Below are 17,560 nucleotides of genomic sequence, written 5' to 3' on the forward strand. Positions count from 1 at the left end.
CACAGCGGGTCAGTTTTGCAACCCCAAGCCCTCGAGTGGGCTGTGTAGCCGGTGTCAGAGCCACAAGGGTGAGCATGGCTATGCCACTGCTGAGAAGCAGACTGGGCCACAGGCGTGATGCCATCCTTGGTGACAGAGGACCCTGACAGTCGTTTCAGCCTTGCAAGCAAAGCAGCTTTGGAAGGATCAGGTGCTGATTTGGAAGGATGGAGGGGGACGCACACATGACAAAGGCCATAAGGCAGTACAGCAGTGGTGGCACTGTTTCATGCCTGGCCACCATGTTTCCCCAGGTGCAAGGTAGGTCTAACAGGGACAGCTGCCATGCCATTACCACGAAGCATCCCTCAGTGGGAACAACCGCTTCTCACAATGTCACTAGAGCCACCAGAACCTCACATGGGACTGAGCTCCCGGCACACTGCTCCCTGCCCTGCATACACTCGCCTGCCTGGCAGTAGTCACTTGCCAAGTCCCACTGACTTTGCACGGGGAGGAAGGACAACTCATGACACAGTAAATGCCAGCAGAGCCATCCTGGCGATGCAATGCTATTTCCTATCCCCGTGAAGCAGAGAAGCCATAAGTCAGCGGAAATGCTCTCTGCATCGTCCTCACACGCACTGACGCCAGGCAGATTTACAGTAGCAGCACAGACACTGCCATGGTCCAGCAGCCCAGCATCCCCTCCTGCAGCCAGAGGCAGGAAGAAGTCCCCAGTGCGAATGTCTCTGTGGACAGCACCAGTGACCCCCTCCCACTGCCACACTGTCTGGCCAGAGATAATGAAGCATCTCCTTCAGTGCTCCAGGGCGGGTGGGGACCCAGATTTTGCACAGTCCACTTTGTGGACTTCATGGACTTTGCAAAATCTGGGTCCCCACCCACTCTGGAGTACTGGAGGAGATGCTGGACCCCAGCAGACGGCCAGACCCTGTTCAGCCGCTCCTGATGGCCTGGCAGTCTCAGCACATGTGACCCTGCACTGCAAGGCAGCCCTTCACATTCCCAGTCCTGTGGGAAGATCCTGCCTTCCCTCCCCTTGTCACAGCCCTATTTTGGGTGCCTTTCCAGCACAGCCTGTTTGCAAACAGCCTGGTGCAGCTACTGGATGTGTAGGTAGTACCACCTGTAGACCAGTGGCACTGCTTGCCCAGGAGATATGTGGCTCCTGCTGCTGCTGCCATGGTGGGGGTGGCTGCCCCGGGGGCCAGCAGGACAGAGCCCAACCCAACCGGCATCAGGAAGAGCTGCAAAGTCAGCTAAGCCTTTTCCATCTCCAGGGTGAAACACCTGCCTGAGGATCAGGACCACGACAGCAGCTTCCTTTTCAAATCCGTCTCCAGATTTTTGAGTGCCCCAACAATATTTCCAGAATACAGGAGTCTCTTCCCATGCCCAGGGAGAGATGGATCTCACTCCCAGCTGCTCTGCAAGCCCCCCACCTTACTGCCCAGAACCTTCTCAACCACACCTTGCCCTTGGGCAGGTCTCCTCCCATCACAGAAAGCCCTGTTTGGCCTCTTAGCACTCCTGCAATGCCAGCATTTCCTCACAATAACATATGCATTGGATTTGGTTTTGATCAGCAAAAAAACCCCTCCTTATCTCCACACCATCCTGAGCTCACACCACCTTGGTACAGAGAGAAAATTACATTTGTGGACAAGGTGAAAAAAGCCAAATGCCTCCTGCTACATATAACCACAGCAAACGTCACAGGTGCTTTGCAGATCCCCGGTGACACCTGCTACTGTTACAGCTCCTGACTTCTCTCAGCTCTGTCTTACTCTTTCCCAAAATCAAGCTCTGCTGGGGGAGCAAGGGGCTTGCTGGAGGTGCCTGTCTACCCAGCAGGACTAACCTGTTTCTACCCACTTCAGGTGGAACAAGTCTGGCCTCGACTGCTACACAATGCTGGGGACCAAGTGACCAGGTGGCAGCACCTGGTCTCTCATCCCTCCCAGCCAGCACCCCACTCCTGCCTGCTTCAGCATCCTGCAGGCTGTTCCACCACCTTCCTTTCCCCCAGCATCCCAGACCTGTTGCTGTGGCATCCCTGCATCCAAACCACCGGATGGGTTTGAGGAGTTGCTGCCGAGCCTTTATCTTAACATAGAGCCTCAACACACCAGCTATGGGCAACCGAAGGCAGCAAGGGTGGCAGATCCGCCTGTAGTACTGCTGGTGCTGTGAGAGCAGGACACTGCTCCAGCACGCTGGCACTGCAGGGCTTCACACCAGAGATGGCTTATGGAGGAGTGTGCGGGTCTGTCTGGTGGGATCAGAGCTCCAGCCTCTGGCGCAGACAAGGCGGACTTGTTCCTGACTGCCTGTCACCTCCCAGCCACGCTCAAAGGGTTTAGTTTTGGGGATCAGAGCTCACATCCTGATGAGCCCTGCTATGGGGTCCCTCCTCCCTCGGGCTCAGGTTCCTGGGAGCTCAGAAGACCTGGAAGGAGCCCTGCTGATGCTGCTGGCCTCTCCCACTGATGCCAGCCAGCCACATGGAAGTATCCCAGCGCTCCTCCCCATGCTTTTGCTGATGAGGATGAAGGCAGAGATCTTTCTCCTATGCCTCCTCCCATGAACACACAGCAATGCTACAGGGGCTTTCTGCAGACACCCAAATCCCTCAGCTGCCCACACACCACCCATCTCCCCAGGCCAACAAGCTACAGCCTGTATTTTCGCTGCCCTCAGGAAAAACAGCTCAGGCATTCAGGCAGTAAGATTCCCCTGGGTTGTATCTGAACTTTCCCAGGCAGCATCAGGGTCCTCTGGAGATGTTTGGGGATTCTTACTGCCAGCCCACTTAAAAGACACCCATCGCTTATATGACAAAGAGCTGCTAGATCACACCTGGTCCCTGGCCAGAGCGCAGTGCCGGGTCTCTGTTTGCCCCTGGGATGGGAGAGGCTTGCATGGGGCTGGAGAGCAGCCAGCCCTGGTAGATACCATCCAGACACCATCTCAGGTTTTCCCCAGAGAGACCTGGGTCCAATGCCAGTAGCGGGGAGGAGGGATGCGACAGCCAAGGCAGGCTGGTTGTACACGCTGATGGCAGCATGCTCCTGCTGACCTCCTGGCCCACCTCCCACCAGCACCACAATAGCCACCTGGGGCCACGGGCAGCAGCAGAAGGGACATTTCCAGCTCGTGCTTGTAAAGCAATGGAGAGAGCAACCTCCAAACTGCTCCCCATGGGTGGACAGATTGCTTCAAATGCCTGCAGAACAGTGCCTTCCCGCTGCTTGCTCCACCCCAACGCAACACTGCGTGGTAATTCTCAGTACTGACCAGTCCATGGTCCTCACATGGGCAAGCCACTCCATTGCAGCCCAAAATCAACAGCAGCAAGCAACCAAAAAGATGAAGAGAGGGGGATGGATGCTCAAAGGTGGTTGCAGACAGCGACAGAAGCAGGCACAGGGTGCAAGGGAGCATTGAAACAGTGGAAATAAATTGCAGCAGAGCAAGGAAATAGGACCTGAAAGCAGCAGCTAAGCCTCCAGAGAGGAGAAAGAGCAGGGCACGGACTGAGGCTGGGTATCTGCACAGGGAGACAGACCTACCTGATCCACTCAGTGCCCTTTTCTCAGACAAGCAGAGCACTCGCTGTAGGCTACGCCACAGCCAGGCAATGCCAGGGAACAGATCTGTTCAAGAAAGGTCTCTAAGCTGGATGGACACCTGAGACACACCTTTCTGGGGGCAGGAACCACATCTTCTGCATCCTCTGCACCTGTTCCAGCCCCCAGCTGAAGAGCTGGCAGGACAGTGGTTGCCCCGTACCCAGCCCACCCGCAGCACCCGTGGTAGCAGGGCTGCCTGCTGTCCTGCTGGCCCTCCATAGGCATCTCAGCTGAGCTGAGCCTCCAGATTTGTTACAGCACTTACAATATGAGTGATGGCAGAAGGATACTGGCTACACCACATTGGCTGCCCTTCCCACATCCTTTTTAGCATCGCTCCTTTTAATAACTCCAGTTAATATTACATGCCTCTGTCAAGAGTCCTTTTAGACCAGCAGCCTCCGAGTTGCTTGGAAACTGTTTGCTGCAGCGACCGAAAGCCGCTGTTGAGAGGGCTCGACGCCAGCCTGCTTCCCGGCCCCCCAGCACCAGAAACCCAGCAGAACAACCGTGCTCCCTTTCCTGGCATCTGCTGGGAGCCGCAGGAAGCGGAGGTGAGATGGGAACACCTCTGACATGCACCAGGGAAGAGAGAGCCAGGAAAGGCTCGGGGACCATGGGGCTTGTTGGAGGACTCCGAGATCTCACTGCTGCGTTTCAGAACACTCCCAGCCAGAGGGTGAGGGCGAGCTCCCAGATCAGTGTTCATGGAAAACATGCTTGGCCCCGCAAGATATACTTGGCCAAATCTGGACACTGAATTCAACCACTAAGAAGTGAGAGAGAGGGTTTTGCTATATGGGCAAGTCTCAGTGCCACCTTAATGGTGAAGTCGTTTACCAACAGCTCCGTAATACTCTATGAATAATTAGGTATCTCTTCCAATTTATGCCTTACCATAAAACGCTGCTACAGTTTTGGAGACAGTACTTTTTTTTTTTATACTGTAGCAATGACAAAAAGGATATTTTATTGCAGGAATGGCAGTGTAAGTATATTTATCCATTGGCCAGGATTCTGTGGTATACTTCCCTCTCTAATGGCTGTATAAACACACATACATCCCAGATTTATACCCAGATTTTTCCATACTTTGCTTTTTAATTTACATAATATGCGAAAATTTCTATATAAAATGGAGAAGAGCACAGAGCCGTTCCTGCCAACCCGCCCGCTGAATTCAGCGCTCCCCGTCTCACACCACTCCCGTTTCCCCGTGGTGACAGTGCTCCAGGGATCCCACAACCACTTCTGGGATCCTACGTTTTAGCTCGGCACTGCCAGGGAGAAGGAAGGTCAAGGGCGAGGTGGGCAAGGACCCCAGGGCCAGCTCAGCACGGGAATCCCCAGCTGCAGAAACGTGAGGGGAGCAGGTTCTGCCAACACTGGTGAAATGTATCTCCAACATGATCCCACTGGCACCTTCCTCCATTGCCCCAGTGAAGCTCTGCCTTTTTTTTTTTTCCTTCTCCCGAAAATATTGTGGAATTAGAAGTCTGATTGATATGAATATGTAACAACGCTGCTTTATTAATAGCAGCTACATTATCAGTTCACTCCCTGCTATTGGCAGGAGATCTGGGACAATATGTGGTTTGAAAACTAAAGAGAAACGCTGCCTGCAAAGGCAGCGGCAGTGAGATAATTTCATTCCTTTTCCCGGTGAGCAGGCCAGGCTGACACAAACATGATGGTCACTGATGCATTGCCATTGCTCTTTCTGCCCGGTTGCGGGAGCAGGCATTAGGATGGCTCCATGGCATGGATGGTCCTGAGCACACCATGCAGCCATCTGCAAAAGGATTTGCAGCCAGTGACCCCAGCACAGGCAGTGAGGTGCTCCCTCTTCAAGCCAGGGAGCACCACAGTCAGCTTTAACCTCTGCAAATTGAGGTCATTCAGTACAGAGCATCACGTAAATCTCCCTGGCATGGGTAATAAACTCCCTTTGCAGTTTGCTTTCCATACTCCCCCCATCACCACCCTGGAGGCTTAAATGAAAACAAGATTACAAAGGAGATTGGATTGGACATATTTCTGGTGTGCTATTTTAGCTGTAAATTATGCCAGCTTCATAAAACCCCAACTGTTCTTTCCCGAGATCCCTGCATAGATTGGCTTGCTAAAATCAGACGACCCGGCGTTCGCTGCGAGCAGGCATTGTCTAGAAAAACATTTATGGGGTCCAAACAGTAGCAAGATGGTATAGTGCTACATACATGTATACACACACACACATATATGCACATACACATAGGCTTGACAGCATCCAAGAACTTTCCATGCCTGTTGATTAGCTAAACAGTGATACACACGCTCAGGTCTTCCAAGCCCCTATCCACTGTGCTTCGACAATCTGACCCTGTGGATCAGCTGTGCTGTTTCAGCTGCCTGTGCCACGCAGCTGACGCTTTCCTCAGCCTTAGCTAATCCCCGGAGAGAGCAAAGCATCAGGCAGCGTGGTCTCAAGCAAGGCTGGATGCAAGGTACGGGACACGGGGCCACACTCTATCGTGCTGCATGGAGTGAGTGTGAATTGGCACACATGGCAAGGTGAGCGACGCTTGCTGCTGTGGCGGCTGCAGGGCTCCCAGCCCCGGGCAAGGCTGGGGAGTAGGGCTCTGCAGCACCAATGCAAAATGGCCACAGTCTGAACTTTGCTACAGCAAACCTGGCAAGAGGTTTTACAATTCCTCTCACGAGCATCACTGCACCTTGGCTGTGCTCCACGACCCTGGAGGACAGAGCAGCCAGGCTCCCAGCACACAGTGCTGCTTCAGAAAGAGTCTAGCGGCACTGCCCAAAACTGAAAGGACGCCAGTTTGATTTACACTCAGCTCCAGTCCCCGGCCCCTCTCCTACAGTGCTGCCAAAACCCGCCCCCCCCCCCGCATTAGGGGCTGCCACCACACCGTGCTGCCTGCGCTACGAAGGTGCGCGCAGTGCAGGCAGCTAGGCAACAGGGACCTTGAGCAGAGTGCCACCACTCCGGCTGCTGCAAGCACCCTGCCACCTCCGAGGGGCAAGAACCACTCTGAGCCCCGAGGAGATGATGCTGGCGAAGCCCCCACAGCCCACGGGAGCCCTCCTCCACCCGCTCCCCGTTACCTGGAGGGAGACGGCTCGAGAGCAGCGGCACACTTTGCCTTTCCCCGAGCAGACACGGCAGCGAGCCGTCTCCCCTGCACACTCCCACGGCTCCACCTGCTCGGAGCCGAGCCAGGTCCCACCGCGCTTCCCGCATGCGTCGGCTCACAGCCCGCACCACCAGCCCGGGGAGCGGCAAAAAGTGAAACCCTCTCTGGCAGGATGGGTCCAGCCTGTCTCACCCATCCTCCTCTCCAACCAGCCCCTCCAGGCAATGCTACAGCTGATGTCGTTCTGCACGTCTATCCCAAGTCTCCCACATGAGGAATCCCTGCAAGGTCAGCGACCTTTGAGACCACCACACAATTTATGGGCAGGCATCTGCATGTCTTCTCCTACAGAAGGGTAAAGCATCCTACCTGTGAACAAAGAGGCAATGCAAGCTGGCAGATGGGTTTGCATCGCAGCGTCACACATTAGGAAGAAAGGGGAAGAAGCTCAAGAGTGGCCAAGGCAGCACAGTAATGCTGGACAGATGTGAAAGGGTTTTTACCCAAAGACCCTGGGGTGCCTCACTTTGCTCTCCTATGGGGAGCTGCATCTCCCTCGTGGACATACACGCACATCCCCGCACGCTACACTGTGCCTTTCACCACTGGGACCTGGCACGAGGCTTGTCTGCGTGTGTATGTATCTATCAATACAAAACCAGGCTTCCTAGGCAATCAATAATGCTATTTAAGAGATAAATCTCACTATTGACTGGCTGCTGAGGCCAGCTCCTGATTAATTTAAAAGAGAGAGAGAGAATGGCGAGGGAGCTCAGAAGTGTTCCCAACGTCACTGGGCATCAGTCCTGTGTGCTCAGGCTGTGCAGGCAGGGATGGGTTGGGCTGGGGATGGATTGGGCTGTCTGTCTCCAGGTTACAACAGGACAGGGCTGCACAGGGACTCATCTACTGAGAATGCAACTCCACCCCCAAACCCCTCTATGACCTGAGACCAGAGCCCTGGATCTCTTCCAGCCCAGCAGGGACCACAAGGTATGGCTAGGCAGAGACACTGATTTTTACACAGCTGAGGATCCGTGCATGCTTGGGGAAGAAAAGGCCCATCTGTGAATGTGTGCAAGCACCTGCTGTGCCATGCATAAATTAAAACTGGACATCGCGTTCCCCGAGTCCAGCTGTGGCTGTGCCAGATTTGAGGCTCCTCTACCATCCCACGCCCAGCCTTGGTGTTTTGATCATCACGTTGAGTGGGCCGAAGGGGCTTGCTGGCTGCCAAGCCTTCAGAGGCAGCTCCTGGCCACCATGTCTCTGTCCTGGCTGCAGGAGAAGTCTCTGCTGTGGTGCACGTAGTGTCTCCCCCAGCCCACACGCAGCTCTCCATTTTCAGGAAAGGACAAGTCCCACCAGAACAGGCAGGGCAGGGGATGAGCAGAGCTCACCCAGCCTCGCAGGGTAAGACTGCGACGGAGCCACCCCTCTCCACCCGTGGGGGAGGCTCACCTCCCTCCTCCTGTTGCAGGCTCCGAGACATCACCCAGTGATGCCACGGCTGAGCCCTGGGAGGGGAAGGTGGCATCAAAAACCATCTCAGCCCCGGGAGATTTGGGCTGCTTTCTGCCCCATGGCACGAGACGGGGGCAGCCCTGCTGCCACGGGCCCCCATGACGGCGGTGGGCGCATTCAGTAGCAGACCCCCAGACAATCCGAGCGTTGTTCCAGCCAGGCTGGTGGCTCCTCAAGGCAGCAGCCAACTTGATCATTATATAAACACTTTTTTCACTACAGAAACATGGTACATGTGGGCTGGAGCTGCCCTGGCAAATGACACCAAACTCACAGGTACAAATCATGAGAGCAGCTTGATTTCAGTGGGAGGGGGGAAGGACTGGTGCTAAGGCAGAGCTGAGGACTTGCTCCTTCAGTGCCAGGGAGCAGCCACCAAGAAACCATAAAAGCATCTCCCTGGTATCTCAGGACTGCAACTGGAGGCAAAATCCCAGCTCTGCAGAGCCATGGCCAACTCCCAGAGCCCTGCGTCCCGCTCACCCTCAGCATGGTCAGCTCCCACCAGCTCAGGTGGTGAAGCAAAGCACGAAGGCGGCTGGTGCAAACAAGCGCTTTATCTCCCGGCTGCTTCCTACTCAGGGACTTCTCCTGTGCTTTATGCTTTTAGGCTTCAGTTCAGAACTCAAACTGGCTTACTTCAAGACAGAAATGAGCTCCAGAGCTTGCTACAAGCACACCATTGTTGACTGCAAGCATCAGGCCACATTCCTGCCTCAGGAAGCTTGAGGCCAATGGGTCCCTTTCCACGCTAAGTCATTGGGTAGCACCTCTTCCCTTCCCCAGCCATATCTCCAGCACCCGGCTCCTTGGCTTACAGAGAGTGGAACTAAGCTTGAGCCCATTTCAGCTGCATCCCCAGTGTGCTCCCCCCACCTGCCATTGTAGAAAGAGGATGTGGTTCTGCATCTGCTCCACAGGCCCTTCCTTAACAAGTGATCCCAGTTCCCCTGTGCTGGGAAAGCCTCCCAGGAAGCTGAGTCAGCTGCTGGCAATCAGCAGCATTGGCCCCCAGAAAGGGATCAAGGACTGCACACTGGGACAAGCTGCAACAGCCGGGGCTGCTGCAGGGGCAGCCCTTGGTGCCAGTGGTGCTGAGGCCCTGGGAAGAGGCAGAAGACATGCTCTGACCGTGGGGCACCAGTGGCTTAGTGCTACCCATGCTGGAGCACCCAGCCAGCAGCACCCTGTACCCCCTTCACAGGTGGGTCCTGCAGTAACTGCCCACCACAGTGCTGAAGTTGGGGCTTCCAGGCAGTGCTGCAGCACAACAGTGGCTGTTGCTATGCCAATCAAGCAGGCAGCCGGCACACTGAACTGCCAAACCAGGACAGCAGTCATGCTACTGGAGACTTACCCATGCCAGGGTGCCCTGGCGGGGGCTGCTTTCCCTCTGGGTTCCTGCAGCAGCATCACACAGCCCAAGGAGAGCTTGCTGCTCTCGCCGATGCCCTCACGCAGCCCCCGAGCCCGCTCCCCGCCCCACTGCAGCCCTGCACCATCACATCGCAGCTCCAGCCAGCAGCTGTTTACAGACACGGGCAGCCGCTCCAGCGGCTGCATGGCCATACCGTGCTGGAAGGAGGCAGACGGCATGCAAGGGAAAGTTCATCATCACCGCGGGGGGGGTGAGCACGGCAGCAGGTCCTCAGCAAGCAGCCGGAGAGCTGGAGGCTGCAGGCTTAGCCACACGCCAGTGCTGAAAGGCAGAGGGACAGGGCATGGTCTGGGCCGGCAATGACCAACTGGGGACGTTGGAGCAGCCCTTTCAAAAAAGGGTTTTTTTTTTTTTGCTGCTCAGGTGCGGCAGGAACTCCTCACTGCAGGACGACATGGATGCCAGCAGCTCACACAGGAGCATGGGTGAGTACAGAGGGCTGCTGAACAAAGGGAAGCACCCTGCTGGGGTCTCTGCCCAGAACGGTGGCAGCACCAGCCCTTCCCTGCCTGCCCTTAGCACCTGCCTCCACCCAGAGACAGGCCACAGGCTCAGCCTCCCTTGGGCCTGATCCGGAGCTGCCCTTGCCCTAAGTCTCATGCCTCGAGGTGAGGTTCTCCTGCAAGACAACATACATCCTAGCCCACCCCGGTGCAAACCAGCTTTTCTCTCCTTCACTCTTCCCTTGTAGTCATGGGGAAATTAAGGCATGGGAATGCAGAAGGTGGCACACAGCTCACTGGTTGTCACGAGAGAAGAGAAAGATGCAAATGCTTTCAAATTGCTTTTCCCCAAAAGCAAGTCACGTCTCTACCAGTCCTGCTGCCGACAAGGAGGAAAACTCATCCCATCCAAACTGCTCTAGAGCAGGGAGAGGAGGAAAGAAAACCCCAAACAAGCCTGAAGACAGGTGCCAAGTGCATTCATCTCTGTTCTTTCAGCTCAATCTGCCACGATATGTGACAGCAACTGCCACAACAGTGGACTAACGCTGTGAACGTCGCCACCCAGGAGGATGCCAAGGTGACCTGGGGGGCAGCGGCGGAGCTCACTGCCCTGCACCCCACTTTCTCTGCGCAGCCCTGCCCTGCCCAGGGCCCCCAGCATGGGGAAAGCCAGCTCAGAGAGCGGTGCTCAGCAGCACCGATCCGACTCAGACCACGCCAGCCCCTCCGACCAGCCTCCTGCTCCCCGGCAGCACGGCACGCACCCCCTGCGGATGCACGTCCGGGGGGCGCCGGGGCTGCGACAGGGGGAGCGGGATGGCCGGGCAGGGGACACCCCATCACCGCCCTGGCGCCTGCAGAGGCCACGCACACGCCTCCAGCTGGCCCCGCGGCCCGGGCTCCCGCAGGAGGACGAGGCAGAGCCCTGCTCCGGCACCTCCGCGCTGCCGGCGGCTCCGGGGCGCCCCTCCCGCCGCGCTGTGGGACACCGGGAGCCAGCCGGCAGCGGGTGCTGGCAGGTGCCGCGGAGCAGGCGGCTGGCCTCCCACCTCCCGCAACCCCCTGCCCCGCCGGCGCTCCCCCGGGGGGAGGCCGGCTAACTCCCGCCGGCTGGCGGCACCCCCGCCGGAGCCGGAGCGCCGGGTCTCCGCGCCGCCGCGGGCACCCCCCGCCCCCGGGACAAGGGCTCACCTGGGCTCCGCCGCCGCCGCTCCCTCCGGCCCCCCCCGAGGCTCAGGCGGGCGGCGCGGCGGGCGGCGCGGCGAGGCGGGCGGGCAGGGCAGGGCACCCGCAGCCCCCCGCCGCCGCCGCCCCCATGGCCTGCCGCCGCCGCCCTCAGCGCTCAGCCGGGGCCCGCCGCCGCTGCTGCCGCCGCTGCTGCCTCCGCCCCGCAGCGCCCGCCCCCGCCATGCCGGCCCGGCCCGGCGCTCCCCGTGCCCCCCCGGCCGGCCGGCGGCGGCGGGCGCTGAGCGCGGCTCTGCGGGGCGAGGGCGGGCGGCGGCGGCGCGGGGCGGGGCGCGGGGCGGGCGGGGGCGGGCGGGCCCCGTGGCTCCCGGAGGGGTCTGCCCGCCCCGCCCGGGGACCCGGCGGGCCTCGCCTCCCTTTGGCCCCCCGGGCGCCCGCCTTCGGTGGGTAGCGGCGCGCCGCGCCGCCGTCAGCGGGCACCGGGGAAGCCCTTCGCCGCCTGCTCCCGTCCTCCGCGCAGTGCGCTGCTGCCCGCCGCCGGCCCCGGCCCCGGCCGAGGCGCCTCGCCGGTCCCCGCTGCTGGGGGTCCCCGCTGCTGGGGGTCCCCGCTCCAGCGCCGCGCCGCTGGGGACGGCCGGGACAGGCACCGCAGGCCGCCGCCGGGTCCCCTTGGCCGGCCGAGCCGCCCGCACCCCCTGCCCGGCGCTGCCCGGTGCGGGGCCAGCCCGTCCGCGCGCCCGCGCCCCGCGGCTGCTGTCCCCCGCACCAGCCCGTTCCGGGGGCGTCGCCGCAAGCCCCTCTGCCACTTACCCTCGAAGGCCACTTGCCGTTTTGTCACCCGCTCACTCAGCGTCCTGAGACCCGTCCGCAGTACTCCATTGCGTGCTTTTTTCAATTACCTTTAGACATGATGTATGATGTGCAAACATTCACACCTTACTCTCCGTCCTCTTTTCCAAATGCATCGTGTTGTCGGCTCGCACATCCATAGGTAACTCCATGGTAACCTCCCTCCCAATCTGGGGGAAGAGGGGGGGGAATCAACAAAAGCTCTTAAGGAAACTATGTTATCCATGCATAAAAGGAGGTTTGTGTGCATTTCTTACGAAAATCTTGGGAAACGAGGGCTGGGAGGGAGGTTACCATTAATTCAGGGAATTCAAGGACACTATTAGCTGGGTAACATCTTCTAGAAAGAACATTGCTAGATCTGCAAGCCACAAATTCCACCTTTGAAAATTTGACTGACTTGCATTATATAATTTCCCAAATCTCCCTGCTCCATTCTTTATCACTGCTTCAAGCAACTCATTTGCTCTGTACAGAAGTTAGACTTGTCTATAGTTTCCTGGCTCTAAGCTTTTTAAAAAATTCCAGTCACACTTGCTGCTTCCCATTTGTATGGTATCAGTGCTCATCCCAGCGGCAGGGTACCCGGCCCCTTGGTAGCTCAGTAGCTCCATGCTGCTCTTCATCCAGAGCCCTTAGGGAAATCCTGCCGGATCCTGGCAGTCCCTTGCTCTCTGTTTCATTGGTATTTTCCAAAAACCTCATTTGACATTTCAGTTTGAGAGAGTCCTTCAGATTTATCTGCACAGGAAAGGGCAAAGTATCTGAATTTTCCAACATCCTCGATGGCAGATACTGAGGTAAATGAATTAATTTGGGGTTTATGTGATGCTCTGAGAGCTTTTTGCAGCCACAGAAACCCAACAAGCCAGCAGCACACTGCCTTCCTTCTAAAGACATTGGGACAGTCTTCATTACACGCTTTTATGCTTTCAGCGTGTCCTACCTAAAACTTGTCTCATCCTAGATGTTTGCATTTACCTCGTCCAGTTTATGTCCTCTCCTTTTTTATGTGTTTGAACACAACATGCACCTTCTGAAGGCTGTCTGTTGACATTTAATTGTCTCCTTTACATGGCTATTTTATAGCTGTTTGCAATTTTTTGGCCCTTTACAGATGCATCTATGAAAGGAACTTTAAAACAATATTTCCAGAATGGTGATTGAGAAGAAGATATAGCAAAGCTCAAATGTTTTCCTAGATTTTGTTCCATAAAAAAGTGCCCCTCTCTGCCTGTCTGTACCTGAAGACATCCCTCACAAAAATTAAGCTGTTCATTGCAGAGTATTAGGATTTGGGGTTTTGCACCCACCTGCTTATACACACCTGTAACAACTTCTTTCAGTTTGGATACTGGTAGAGAGCCTGCTTAAAAAGCAGTAGCGAAGTGCCTCAGAGCAGCAGTATCATCTGTGAGAATTTTATTCTGTCAGCTGCTTCTTTGGCCAAGTTTCTTTGTTTTTTCCACAGCTTATTTTCCAGAAGGCTGTTCTGCAGTTGGTGTTAGGTGGGAGTTGGGAAGCAGTGGGAAACTGTAACATGTGCAACTTGCTCCCTGTCCTGTGCACTGCCTGGGAGTGACACACAGGGTGATTTCTCTTCTTTGGGTGCCTGGGTAGTTGCTCTGGGGGTATTCTCTGCCCTTTTCAAATGTTTTAAGGCTCATTGCCAGGTACATTTAATTCAGAGACCTTCCTCTGGCATCTCCTAATCTCACAATGTGACCACCACACACATTATCCATTTCTTAGCCTGTGCTTTCCATGGATGCTGTGGGCTTGCCAGCAGTGCCGGTACAGCACCCTGTGCCACATGTCCCCAGCTCCTTGCTGCAGGATGAGACAAAGACTGCTGGGTTTGCACTGCAACGCTTACTACTCTTCCACACTTCTGCTTGGTGCTGGGTTAGCTTCTCGTTAATTAGCTGCTTTATTGCCCTCCCCACAGGAACTCTCACTGTCCGTGGTGACAAGATGGGGGTTTCACCGCCAAGTGCAATACCGGAAGAACCTCAGTTGAGACTCTGCTGGGGCTTTTGATGGTCAAAAAGAACAGCAGAATGGAGGTGAGACCAAGATGACAAGCATGCACCACAGAGCTCGTGGAAAGCAAGAAGCAAATTTCAGGGGAGCTCTTGTTCTCCAGAGAAACTGCATACCGGCAGGCACAGCTACCCCAGTGGTGGAGGCTTGGGTAGAGGAGGATGACACCGGGATGTGGCAGAGGTATTACAGAGACAATGTGAACGGCCACTGATCAAACTGGTGATGCTGGTGGTACCAATTGCTGTTGTAAGAACACCTGTCTTGTTACAACCCTTGCTGCTCCAGGAGCAGCACACAGTGGGGATCAGATGAGGATGGAAGGTGGGGAGCACAGCGTCACACTCGTATCAGGGGGACAGATGAAAAATGGATCTGTGCATACCTGGGTTTTCTGTCTTTTACAAGAAAAGCAGAGCAGACCCCTCCTACTCTGTCCCTCATTCCAAGCCAGAGCGAGTAGGAGAAATCACGACTACCTGACGGCTGTTTGACAGTTGTTGTGAAACAAGCCTGACAGTTGTCAAGCCAGATCCTTGTCGCCTGGTTATAGCTGCACTATCATGACATGGCAGGACTCTGGTGCACGTCCCAGCTTCAGCCCTACCTGCTCAAGGCTGAAGAGTCCTCAGACTCTAAACCAAACAAGGAGCTTCTTCCCCAGGCAGAAATGAGCTCAGCTGGGAACAAGCCCCCTCAGTGGGATCTGGGGATCAGCATTCAACCCCAGCAGCACCAGGAGCTGCAGCAGGGAGGGAGCTTGTGTCTGCTCTGGGAAAGTCAGTGTTGCTGGAGTGATGGTTTGGAGTCCCTCCTGCTGGGTGTTGAGGGAAGGCTGTTGTGGAGTAAACATCCCATTAAGCCAAGAAAAAATAAAATGAGCTTGCAGAGCCCAGTGGGGTGGGAAGCAAACAGCTCTATCAGCACTTGAGAGCGAGCAGTTTATATAAGCAACAGGCTCACCAACTGAGAGGAGAGCAGCAGCACAAGGGAACAGAGCTAGGAGCAGGGGGAGACCCTTGCCTGTTTCAAAGGGTTTGGCACCAGCGGGCAGGACACACTAGCACCTGCAATTATTTCAGGGGACTATGGACATGCTCCTTTGCATGGGATGCTGAGGAAAGCAACAAGTTCCAGGCAGTCTAGAACTGGCAATTTCAAAGCTACAGGTATGATAAGGTTTCTTCCTTCTCCTTCCCTCTTCCCAGGGTCACTGACAGGCAGTGAGGGCATGAAGCTTTCCAGCCTCTCACTCCATAGCTTTCACCGCCAGGGAATCTGGGGCATGCACAGAGTCTGGCTGGAGGGACCCACAAGGCAGACACAGGCACTCTGCACAGGCTGGGAACTGGGAGTCCCTGGGGTGACATGGTGACTACTGAAGAGTCACGAGGATATTTGGTAGCAGCATCTGCCCTTCTTACAGGAGTGAGGTGCCCAGTCCAGGCCTGGGGGGGGGTGGGGGTGGCGGGAAAGCACAACACGGCCCATGGCACAGGGACCAGCAGCCTCCACGTCATCGCTTTCCTTCCTCTCCCAGATTTGTTTTTCCCTCTGCCCAAAGCTCATCTTCCATAACACGGTCCTCAGCCCAGCCTCTTCCTCTTCAGTCCCCAAAGGCCTCAATTAAACATGCAATTAGAAATGCATTCCAATTACAGTAAAACAACCCTTCAAACTGGAAAAAAAGAGTGTTCTTCACACAGTAATTTAGCTAAATGAATGCAAGTTTGCGTGCTCACAGGACCTTACTGGAGGCAAAGCCCAATGTTTTCAGTAGAAGATGGGTGATTTTGGCTGTAAAGAGTTGTTTTCCTGTTTGGCAGGACTGCAGTCCAGCTGGGGGCTGACTCCTGCCCCAGGAGCTGTACCTGGTTCACTTCTTTCCTTGTGAGGAAGCATCTACAGCAGCCCAGGCACTGCCACAGCGGCGCCACAAGGCTGCCTTTGCATGTGACCATGGCACAGCTTTGGGTGCAAGGCAATGGACACTCACTTTTGGCTATCACAGCAAGGTGGAGGTTTTTGGCTGGGTCTTTACAGTAGCTGTCAGCTCAGTGCTATTGCTATGGGTGTGCTAGGGAGCCTTTCTGGTCCAGATGGACTGGGACAGCCCCGGGTTCACATCTCACACTCCTTCCAGGACACAGATGCTCTGTACTAGGGATGATACAGTTGCTCGTGTCTGGGCCAAATGAACAGAGTAGAAAGACAGAGGTTTGACAGGTACCAGGGAAGGTCATTCCCCCGTGGATTTGTCTCTCAGACCTGAAATCAGCCTCCATTGGAGATGTCAGCCTGAAGTGAAACTTATTTGGAAGGGGACACTCAATGTCTCCCATCTGGTGTTATTAAGGAATCATTAATCCTACACAGCAGGTTTTTTCCCCACCATGGAGGGCAGGAAAAGGGTTTCTGTCTTCCATTCAGCTGCTGATTTTCAAGAAACCTGTCAGATACCATCTTTGGGATCTCAGATTTAACCTGACAACTGGTTTCACCCCAAAGCTGAGGGTAGGCCAGGGGGCCAAGCACGCACAGGCAGCACAGCCCCCCAAGGAAGCCAGACTGAGAGACCATGAACCACTAAAGCCAGAAGCACCCAGATCCCAAAGCCCTGGGGCAGAGCAAGCTGCTCAGCTGGGGCTCCCAGCCCAGCCTCTGCAGGGATGCAGCACCCAGGGAACTGCACGTCTGTGGTGCTGCCATGGGTGCTGACCCACCGGGAGGCCCCAGCAGGATCAGGCTGTGTGCAGGAGAGGTGATGGATACTAGCCATCTGCTCCCACCTGCAGCAGCAGTTAAAGAGAAGAGAAACACCAGAGCCGGCCGGGGAGATGGCAGCTCTCCAGCTCCTCACCTGACTAGATTGGTCCATCTGCACAAAGCTGTTGGGGCTGGCAGTCACCTCACCCAGGCCCTTCCAAAAGCCAGCAGCTATGGGGAGCGGTGCTGGGAAGCTAAATGCCTTTGCTAATTGGACCTGTTACCATGCCTTTTTTCGGTTGTTTTTGTTCCAGGCTGTGGTAGGAGCCTGCTGGGGTTATCGGGGACCCACCAGGTGCTCTCACCCATGCTGGGATGCAGGACCTGGAAGGCAAGGTGTTAAATTATCTTGAAGAGCAAATTCTTTTGACCATCCCTTTCCCCACGCCACTGACAGGGAATTAAGATCACTCCCCCGGCAATGCTTGCTGCAGGCCAGGTGCTCCCTCGGCAGGGAAGGTCAGCAGTCTCTGTCCCCTCTGTGCCACATGGAGCTTGGACCTCATGGTGCTACTGATCCCACAACAAGGAGCTACA

The 17,560-nt window shown here is 56.0% G+C and overlaps 1 protein-coding gene across 1 annotated transcript in view; it reads right to left on the reverse strand.

The window, feature by feature from the left end:
- FRMPD3 (FERM and PDZ domain containing 3) overlaps positions 1-11,662 on the reverse strand; it is a 64,709-nt gene extending 53,047 nt beyond the window's left edge. Inside the window, exon 1 of the mRNA XM_056360082.1 lies at positions 11,372-11,662. The gene's annotated coding sequence lies outside the window, so the exon portion shown is untranslated. The remainder of the gene's footprint in view (positions 1-11,371) is intronic.
- Positions 11,663-17,560: the final 5,898 nt, after the last annotated feature.

This window comes from Falco biarmicus, chromosome 14 (assembly GCF_023638135.1).
Source record: "Falco biarmicus isolate bFalBia1 chromosome 14, bFalBia1.pri, whole genome shotgun sequence".
NCBI classification, from domain to species: Eukaryota; Metazoa; Chordata; class Aves; order Falconiformes; family Falconidae; genus Falco; species Falco biarmicus.